The sequence below is a fragment of the Adiantum capillus-veneris genome, chromosome 15 (genome assembly GCF_014529385.1).
Source record: "Adiantum capillus-veneris isolate H3 chromosome 15, ASM1452938v2, whole genome shotgun sequence".
Lineage (NCBI taxonomy): Eukaryota > Viridiplantae > Streptophyta > Polypodiopsida > Polypodiales > Pteridaceae > Adiantum > Adiantum capillus-veneris.
In genome coordinates, this window is record NC_140945.1 from 157,717,402 (window position 1) to 157,726,985 (window position 9,584).

At 45.0% G+C, this 9,584-nt stretch overlaps 1 pseudogene; it reads right to left on the minus strand.

Moving 5' to 3' along the window:
- Positions 1–3,131: 3,131 nt before the first annotated feature.
- On the minus strand, positions 3,132–6,150 carry LOC147441738 (uncharacterized; annotated as a pseudogene).
- Positions 6,151–9,584: the final 3,434 nt, after the last annotated feature.

The following is a 9,584-nucleotide window of genomic DNA, read 5'->3' on the forward strand; positions in this document are numbered from 1 at the left end:
ACAGTGGATTTTTGACTTAGTCGTTTTGACCCAGAATGCATCTAAATGCTTAGCAATGATGCCCGAATAACCCGCCTATGCTTAGTTTTCGATTTAAAAGTGTAAATTCCTAGCTGTGATGAAATTAGGCCGCAGGTTAGCGACGCCTAAAGCTACAAAATATGGTGAATGGCTTACGTCAATGCGTACAACTCTTACTTGCGGTTGCAATGCAACAAACGCAATCGCAATGTGACAATCGGAGAGAGAGTAGGAAGTGCGAGAAGGAGAGAAGTGGGCACTGTTAGCTCATGCTGTGTATTTCTTATCCAAAACTTGTAAAAAACTTACAAAAATTGGCTTTTATACCTTAGCCAAGGTTTTTGGATGGTCAAAACTAATAATCTGGAATTCTACCAAAGCTGGGTGATGACTGGCTGATACAATCTGGAAGCTTGTAGCCCGGCTCATTAATTACAGAGTTTATCCGAGAAAGTAGAAGTTACAATATTCCCAATTTATCAAAATAATAAATGTTTAAGAGAACTCTGAAAAATGGTGTCCGTGTTAGCCTAATGCTAACATACCCCCCCTCCTCGCCTATGTCGTCCCTTGGCATAGCTTTATGGACTGAAATACTTTTCAAGCTGACGGCTGGCGAGGCGGTCTTTAAGCGCGTCCAGTGCCTTCTGGTATCTGATTCTTCGTTCTTTGTCGGGCACTTGCAGAAATTGCATTGTTACTTGATTCTTCAGCTCCACTGTTGAGTAGCCTACAAACCTGGATGTTAGGTTGCTGATCACCGGTGCAAATATCTTCGTTCGCCAGGTGAAGAATCTAGTGTATAATGCTTCTTCGAAGGCTAGCATATTATTTGATGGCAGGAACATGCATCTGGCGTAGAATCCGTAAAGGCCCTCTTCTGAAGGTTAGCATAAGCCTTTGTTTCCTTCCAAGAATGATAGCCATGGGGCTCTTGTTTGCTCAGGCTCATTAAAAACTTGTATACATGTTAGCAACATTCTATAGATTTTATACAACATGGCATAGGAGAGATCTCGAAGACTCTTGAAGAAAGACATGGAACCCGTTAGGGTTTTCACCATGGGTTCCTCTGTCGCTTGGCCTCTCTCTGGAGCTGGCATCTTGGGGAAGTTAAGCCAAGTTGGACTCTTCTTTTGTAGTGCTTCATGCGCTTGCCATGTCCTTACTCTGTGTACATGACAAAAGGTTGGATCTCTTTGAAGGGTTGCAGGTGCTCTTGTGAACAGAATCAGGTATCTCGGATTCTTGTTCAGCCAGCTTAACCTCCACTTTGGGTGGTCTTTATCTGCGCCATCTTCTTGCATATCCTTGTAAAACCTTTCTTTCACCTGTAATAGTTCTACTTTGATGAGAGGGTATGACAGGGATTGTTGGTGCCATTGAGCGTTGATCTGATTGGGAGTGATTTGAGTGACGTTGACAGAGTGTAACACTCTCAACTCCCAATCTATAGCGGCTTTCCACTGCTCATCCACCTCTAGGGTGATCTTCTCCTTCAGTGCGTCTTCTTCAGATTTTGACAGCTGGACCATTGGCACTGTGTCTGCATCTGCGATGTGAACCTGAAAATCCTCATCACCACTCGGCTCTGTTGTGGACTGTGTCTCAAACTCAGCAAACGAGACTGAGGGTATGTCTATCTGTGGTGGCTCTGAAGTGCCTGCCTCTTCCTGCGTGTCTGGTTTCCCATCTTTGAGGAGTTGATTAATTTGCTTTAGTTCTGCTATCTCCTTTAGAAGCACCTCTTCTCTTTGAACCCACATCAATGTCAGGTCCCTACGCTGTTGTTCTAGCTTTAATTCCAATTCTAGGTCTTTGGTTTTCTTTTCAAGTGCCTTGTATACTTCGTCAGTTCCTTTGATCGAGGCCACAACTGGATTTTCTCTGATTTGCCGTAAGAAAATAGCCTGATCATTGATCCTCTGTTCAGAATACTGCTGAGAAGCATTGAAAACATCTAATTGCACCTGAATTTTCTAAGCTAACAGAGATGTCATAAGAAGTTAATTTTTAACTTCTGTCAGCTGCTCATCTTTTGCTTTGCAGGCATCGGACAGTTTAGTGAGTAGATCATCTAACTCCTCCATTTCTTTTTGCTCCCTATCTCTGGCTAACTGATGCTGTTCCGCTTTTGCCTTCAGATCGTTCACCTGCCTTTGAAGATCATTGATGACAGTCATCCTGTCTTCTGGCTCTGCTTGGAGAGCGTCGATCACCATTTCAAGTTCCTTGGCCTTTGTGCTACAGTTTAAAGCTGCTGAACGGAGTCTCTCCGTCATTTCCTGCATCTGACGTGCATATTCATTGACCTGTACTATTACTTCGTTGTTTGATTGCCACTCCTCCTGTCGTGCCAGTTGAGATGTGCCTGCAGCCTCATGTGTTGCCTCTTGCTGCGTTGTAACTGCTGGTGGTTCTTGTGTGGAGGTAGATGGTCGGTCTTCTTCTTGGCCATCCTGAGGCTTTGATGCCTCGACAGTTTCTGGCTGAGTAGAAGTAGAGGGTGTTGTCTCAACCCTTGCTGTCTCTTCAGGTGTCAGCCTTTCTTCCTTTTCTGGCTCGGGTTCTGTCTCATGTGTAATGGTAGGTGCTTTTTCTACATCTGCTTCTTTTTCTTTTTGTTTGTCGGAGTGGTCAGCCTCTTGTGTAGATTCTGTTTGTTGGGTGGACTCAGAATCTTTCTCTTTCTCAGGATCTGCTTCTTCATTGGTGTCTTTGCTTGCAGATGATGGTGGCGGGCTAGGCATGGGATGGTCTTGTTGTTTTGTAGGCGGTGAGGTGGGTCTGGGAGATCCATGACTTTGCTCTTGGCTAGCCATTTCCTCAGCTTGCCTTTGGTCTTCTGCCTCCTTTAGCTTTAGAGATTCAGCCTCTTGGTACATTCTTTCTAAATGCTCCGTTGGATCATCCGCCTCTTTTCTTGTATGATGCTTTGTTCGAGGGCCTTCAAGTCCTATAGGTACCCATTTTTCTGGGTCCTTCCCTTGTGCTTGCCTACTGTGCTGGTATGCCCGTTTCTCTCTTTCGAAGAGCGCTTGTTTTTGAGCTGGCTCTTCTTGGTGTGAGGCCACAACTTTCCTTTTCATCTCTTCTCTCTGAGCTCTCTTTTATTCGTTGTCAGAGCTCTCACTGTTGTGCCGTTCCGGTGAGCTATCAGCTGATTCATCATCAGATTTTACATGAGCTTTTACCTGACCTTGTAGCTCGTGGACAGCGTTGTGCTGCCAATATCCATGTATTCTGATCAAGGACAGGTGACAGGTTGTCGGCCATTCTGATGGCATGATATGCTATTCGCGTCAAGACCTCTGGCGCACCTAAGTACGTGATTTTTCCTTCCTTCTTGGTGTCCTTCAAGGTTGTCAAGACATACTGTGCGTGATCCATGGGCTGTCTTGTTGTCGACTTGAGAACCTGAGTGAATGTGGTCGCCATAGCGTGATTTGGTGTAGTGTACGTTGGTGGCGTTTTTTCCAGAAAATGAAAGTGCTGGTGGTACAAACCGGCTGGCTCTTCCACCTGTTTGTGGATAAGATCGGGAAATGTAGCCGCGGTTGTCTCTTTGGTAAATGTGCCTGCGGTTTTCTTGTCTCTTGCCTGCATAGTCATTCCTTCAGTGGGCAGTCTGAGTGCCTGTGCCCCTATCTCTTTTGTGATCACTACTTTGACCTTGTTCCCTTGGGTGTCTGATCTCTGTGCGGTTCCGTCTTCTTTGATGGTGGATAGAAGCTCGTAAACTTTCTAAAAGTCCACTCCGCAAAGCTCTTGTTCGTAGAAATGCCTGAGCCCGAACCTACGGTTAGCCTCTTTTGTCTCTGTCTTGGCAGCACATCATAGACTTCTTTGGGCAGGAGTTGCAACTCCACCCGATGCCCCTCTTAACTCTTGAACCTGCCAGCGAAGATCGTAGTGTGGTGCTCTTCCAGCTGTTCTCTAGAAAGCTAGGATGCCTTTGCCTCTTTGACTGACTCGAGGTTTAGTTGATATGCGAGTAGTTCTTGTAGTTTCTCTTTTTGGTTTAGCTTCTTCTTGGCCCTCTTTGCTGCTTGCATGGCTTCTGCTCAATGAATAGAGTGCAAAGTTAGCAGATTTGTCGGAATTATCTCTGAAATGTCCTTTGGGCTCGAATGCTGACAAAATGGTCCAATTTACTTCAAATCAATTTTTGAACAAGTAAAGATGTATAAAAAAACATGCAAGGAACAAAACTGTATGGTCAAAACAAAAATTTGCAACCAAAGTAAATGATCGCGATTATTTACAGCTGAGAATTTTTTTAAACTTTTTGCAAACTTGGCTTTATAGGCTTGAAGTATATACCATATACATGCTCTGAGTGAAATATGGACTCATTTGGATGAAAAGGGTGAAAATGGTTCCAAATTTTGGCTTTATGTCTCTGAAATAGTATATATAAAGTAAATTTGAAATTTTGAACTCCAAATTGATTCAAAATTGGCTAGTGGGCTTAACACATCATGTACTTTGGATGTATGATGAAAAAATATCTAAATTTCCCAATTTTGACCAGAAAGTAAATAATCACGATTATTAACTTTTCTTCCAAAATTGATATTTCTTGGTACAAATTGGTTCTAGGCATTGTATGGACCTTGGGTATGAGATATGAAGTGATTCGGATCAAGAAATGTGGTCCATAACCGAAATTTTGGCTTGCAAAGACTTCTTTGCGTGTTGTGGCAATTTTACAAGTAATGGGTGGCCATTTTGGCTCATACTTGATTTTTGGCATGTAATAGGTGTGTACACATGATAGGTGAGGTGATTTGACAATTTCCAAGCAAAACTAATGCAAAAGTAAATAATTGCGATTATTTACAACAATGACAAAAACTTTGCAAAACCTACAAATATTGACTTAGACATGTTTCATACACCTAATACAAGTCCTAAATTGAATTTGGTCAAGTTTCGTCATGCCGGCATCACTTTGTGCTCTGTGGACTCTGAAATCCACGTTTTTTGTGACTACTTTGTCTGTTGGGTTGGTCAGTCAACTTTGAGGATTTGGACTTGTCCGTAACATAGTCGTGAAGCAACCTGTCCAATTCTGGCTCATTTGGAGTCAGTTTGACCTCGTATGTCGAATTTGACACTTTGTAACCTTCGAGCCATTTTTTGCTTTTCGAGGGCTTTCCGACGGGCTTTGTTCCCGGCTGGTGCGGTGCGTTTTCCCTCGACGGGGAGGTGCTTGGTGCGAGCCGGCGACGTTGCTTCAGCAATGTCCACCGTCACTCGCCCCGGCCCGACCCCGGGATGTTGCATGCAAGACGACGCGGACGGCGTTGGAAGCACCGCGGCGCCACCGGCCCGGTGCCGAGAGGCGGAGCCGCGTCCGCGGGAAGGCGAGCCGGCCTTCGGTTGTCGGGTGCCCATGACCCTGTCCCCCCCATAATTTTATTCGGCCTCGGGGCGTACGTGTCGAACGGCGTGCTTCCGTGCGGTGGCTTTGCCCGGTGTTGGACGGCCGGGCGTTGGCGGGTCGTATATTTTGGTGGACGGGGACTCTGTGCGCCGGCGCCTACTTTGCCATGGCCTCGGATGCGACCCTCTCTGGGGGTTGGCGGGCATGCACCGCCGCACAATGGCCCGCTCTACCGGCGCCTGACCCTCCTACATTGGGGCTGGTTTCAGCCGTGCCGTCGCGTGCCACCTTGACGTGGCCCCCCGCGGTTGATCCCCCTTTCTCCCTCCCCCTCGGGTCTAGGGTTAACCCCGGTGCCATTGTGCCGACGGAGGTGTCCCCGCATCCAAACCGCCGAGGAGCGGCGAATGTCCCGAACATGCGGCCGTGATTGGCCGCTCGTGTGACCGAGGATAGCTACCTGGTTGATCCTGCCAGTAGTCATATGCTGGTCTCAAAGATTAAGCCATGCATGTGTAAGTATAAACTCTTTTGTACTGTGAAACTGCGAATGGCTCATTAAATCAGTTATAGTTTCTTTGATGATACCTTGCTACTCGGATAACCGTAGTAATTCTAGAGCTAATACGTGCACCAAAATCCCGACTTCTGGAAGGGACACATTTATTAGATAAAAGGCCGATGCGGGCTTGCCCGGTAATGCGGTGAATCATGATAACTCAAAGAATCGCACGGCCTTGGCGCCGACGATGCTTCATTCAAATTTTTGCCCTATCAACTTTCGATGGTAGGATAGAGGCCTTGTTAAGTATGGAGCCTGATTTACCCTTGTAATTTTTTGTGGTAAAAGCGCACATTTGTAAGGCCCCCATTATGAGGAGAAGCCATCGTGCGTGAAGAAAAATCACTCACCAGAAACCAAAATTTTCACGGACAAGAATCAGGAGCAACTTTAGAGGCCTCGGGGATATTATGGCCGGACAGCGGCCGGAAAGTGGTCGGAAAACAACCGGTCGGTTGGCCGGTGGCCGGTAGTCAATGGCCGATGGCCGGTGGCCGAATTCAAAAGCGGACTTGTCTTCTCAAGGCCGGCCACACATGGGCGGATTGGAGGGTCCGATTTGGACTTATTCGCACAAGGGCGGCTACACATGGCTGTCTCTCATAAGAGAGGGCAACCCTTTTGGCTTATAAAAGGAGGCCATTTCTACACACATTTCATAGTGTGAAGTTGATGCAACAAGGTGAGTGTGAGGTGGTGAGAGTGAAGCAAGGCGGGAGCTCCATTAAGGGTATAATCCCTTTGTAAACTACTTCTTGTTTTGAAGTACTAAATCCATTGAGTGGCTGCTTTCCCGTGGACGTAGCCCACATTGGGTGAACCACGTATATCGTGTGTACTCTCTCTCTCTCTCTCTACTCTATAATCTCGTGTATGTAAATCTGTCTCTCTCCATTAAGTAATCTACTCAATTATCTATTTAGCTACGTCTTATTTCCTAACAACTGGTATCAGAGCAAGGTTTGCTCGTAGCTAAATTATCTTAAGGAAAGGATTCCTTGAATTGAGTGGGAGTTATGGCGGAGGAAGGGAAGCTCAAGATTGAGAAGTTCAACGACAAAAACTACCAACATTGGAAGATGCAGATTGAAGATTATCTCTACCAGAAGGACCTCTATTTGCCACTAGGCGGTCTTGCAAAGAAGCCCGCAACGATGGCAGATGAAGCATGGATTGTCCTTGATCGAAAGGCCCTGGGAACAATCCGGTTAAGCTTGGCGTCAATGGTGGCCTTCAATGTTTCGGAGATGAAGACCACGGAGGACTTGATGAAGTCACTTGACGACTTCTACGAGAAACCATCGGCATCCAATAAGGTATTTCTTATGAAGCGCTTGTTCAATCTAAAGATGGCAGAGAATGGTTCAGTTGCAGAACACCTAAATGACTTTAACACAAACATAAGTCAACTTCGATCGATGAAAATCAATTTCGATGACGAAGTGCGAGCTCTTCTTATATTATCATCTCTACCGGATAGTTGGGACAGCCTTGTGATGGCTGTAAGTAATTCTATCTCTGGTATACATACTCTTAAGTTTGATGATTTTGTGGGTGTTCTCCTAAGCGAGGAAATACGAAGGAGAAGCACAGGAGAATCATCAAGTGCTGCATTGTCAGTGGAAACAAGAGGAAGGCCTAAGGAGAGGTTCAAAAGCCAAAAGGGTCGTGATCGCTCAAGACGGAGCAAGTCACGCACAAAGTCAGTTCTTGAATGTTGGAACTGCGGCAAGAAGGGCCACGTCAAGAAGGATTGCTGGTCCAAGAAGAAGAAGGAGACAGAGTCTCAAGACAACAAGCCAACATCGGAGGCCAATGTGGCAGGTAAAGTAGAGCAAGATGCTCTAATTCTCTCATTAGACAATGTATCTAATTCCTGGATAGTAGATTCCGGGGCTTCATTCCATGCGACACCACACAAGCAACATTTCCAAGACTACACCAAAGGTAATTTTGGGTATGTATACTTGGGAGATGATGAAGCTTGTGAGATTGTCGGCAAAGGTACAGTTTTTGTCAAAACTGCTAACGGAAATGAATGGAAGCTTAAAGATGTTAGGCATGTTCCTTCTCTTCGAAAAAATTTAATCTCTACAGGACAATTGGACGATGAAGGTCACAACATTGCATTCGGAAATAAACGGTGGAAGATCTCAAAGGGATCTTTGGTGATTGCCAAGGGAGAAAAGGTCGGTACACTTTACTTGTGTACTGTTAGCACGCAACCTTCAACTTGTGCAGCAACTACAGAAGTTGATAGTGCAGTGTGGCACTATCGACTTGGGCATATGAGTGCCAAAGGAATGCAAATCCTTCAAACAAAGAAGCTTCTACCAGGTTTGAAAGAAGTGGACTTAGAGTTCTGTGAAGATTGTGTTTATGGTAAACAAAAGAGGGTAAAATTTCAAAAATCAGGAAATGAAAGAAAAAATAAAAAACTTGAGTTGGTTCATTCTGATGTTTGGGGTCCTGCAAGTACACCATCACTTGGTGGCTCATTATACTATGTAACATTCATAGACGATGCGACTAGAAAAACATGGGTTTATGTCATGAAGAATAAATCCGATGTATTTTCCATATTTCAAAGGTGGAAAGCCTTTGTGGAGAATGAAACAGGTACCAAGGTTAAATGCCTCAAATCCGACAATGGAGGCGAATATTGCAGCCAAGCTTTTGAAAGCTTTTGTGCTAGCAATGGCATTCGGAGGCAAAGGACAACCCCAAGGACACCTCAACAAAATGGGATTTCGGAAAGGATGAACAGGACAATCATGGAACGAGCACAAAGCATGCGGCTACATGCAGGCCTACTGCTTGAGCTTTGGGCGGAAGCTGTAAGTACGTCTTTGTACTTAATCAATCGGTCACCCTCAACGAAATTGGATGGAGGAGTTCCAGAAGAGGCATAGACAGGTAAACCGGTGAATTATGCATTTCTCAAAGTGTTTGGGTGTGAGGCTTTCATGCACATAGATAGAAGCCTAAGATCAAAGCTAGATGCAAAGTCCAAAAAGTGTTTCTTCATTTGCTATGGAGAAGGATACTTTGGGTATCGCCTATGGAATCCTGAAGATGGTAAAATCTTAAGGAGTAGGGATGTAATTTTTAACGAACAAAATATGTACAAAGATTACTTGGAAAGAAAACAAACAAAAGAAACAGGTGGAGTACATGGAGCTTGAGGACGGTGAAGACTCAAGGACTGCAAACGGTGACAATGTGCAACAACGTCAACCAAATGAGGAGCCTCAACATATTCCCCGAAGATCTACAAGAGCAAGTAGACCTCCAGAAAGGTTTGTTCCTTCCTTCAACCATCTCTTGATCTCAGATTCTAGAGAGCCGGAATCATACAAAGAAGCTATGCAACATGAATCCAAAGAAGAATGGACGAAGAGCATGCAAGTGGAGATGGACTCACTACATCGCAACCAAACATGGGAGTTGGTTGAGTTGCCTAAAGGTAAGCGGGCACTTCAAAACAAATGGGTGTACAAGCTGAAGGAAGAAGAAGGTGGGAAGAAAAGGTACATGTCTAGGCTTGTGGTAAAAGGGTTTTCTCAAAAGAAAGGTATTGACTTCAATGAAATATTTTCTCCTGTTGTAAAA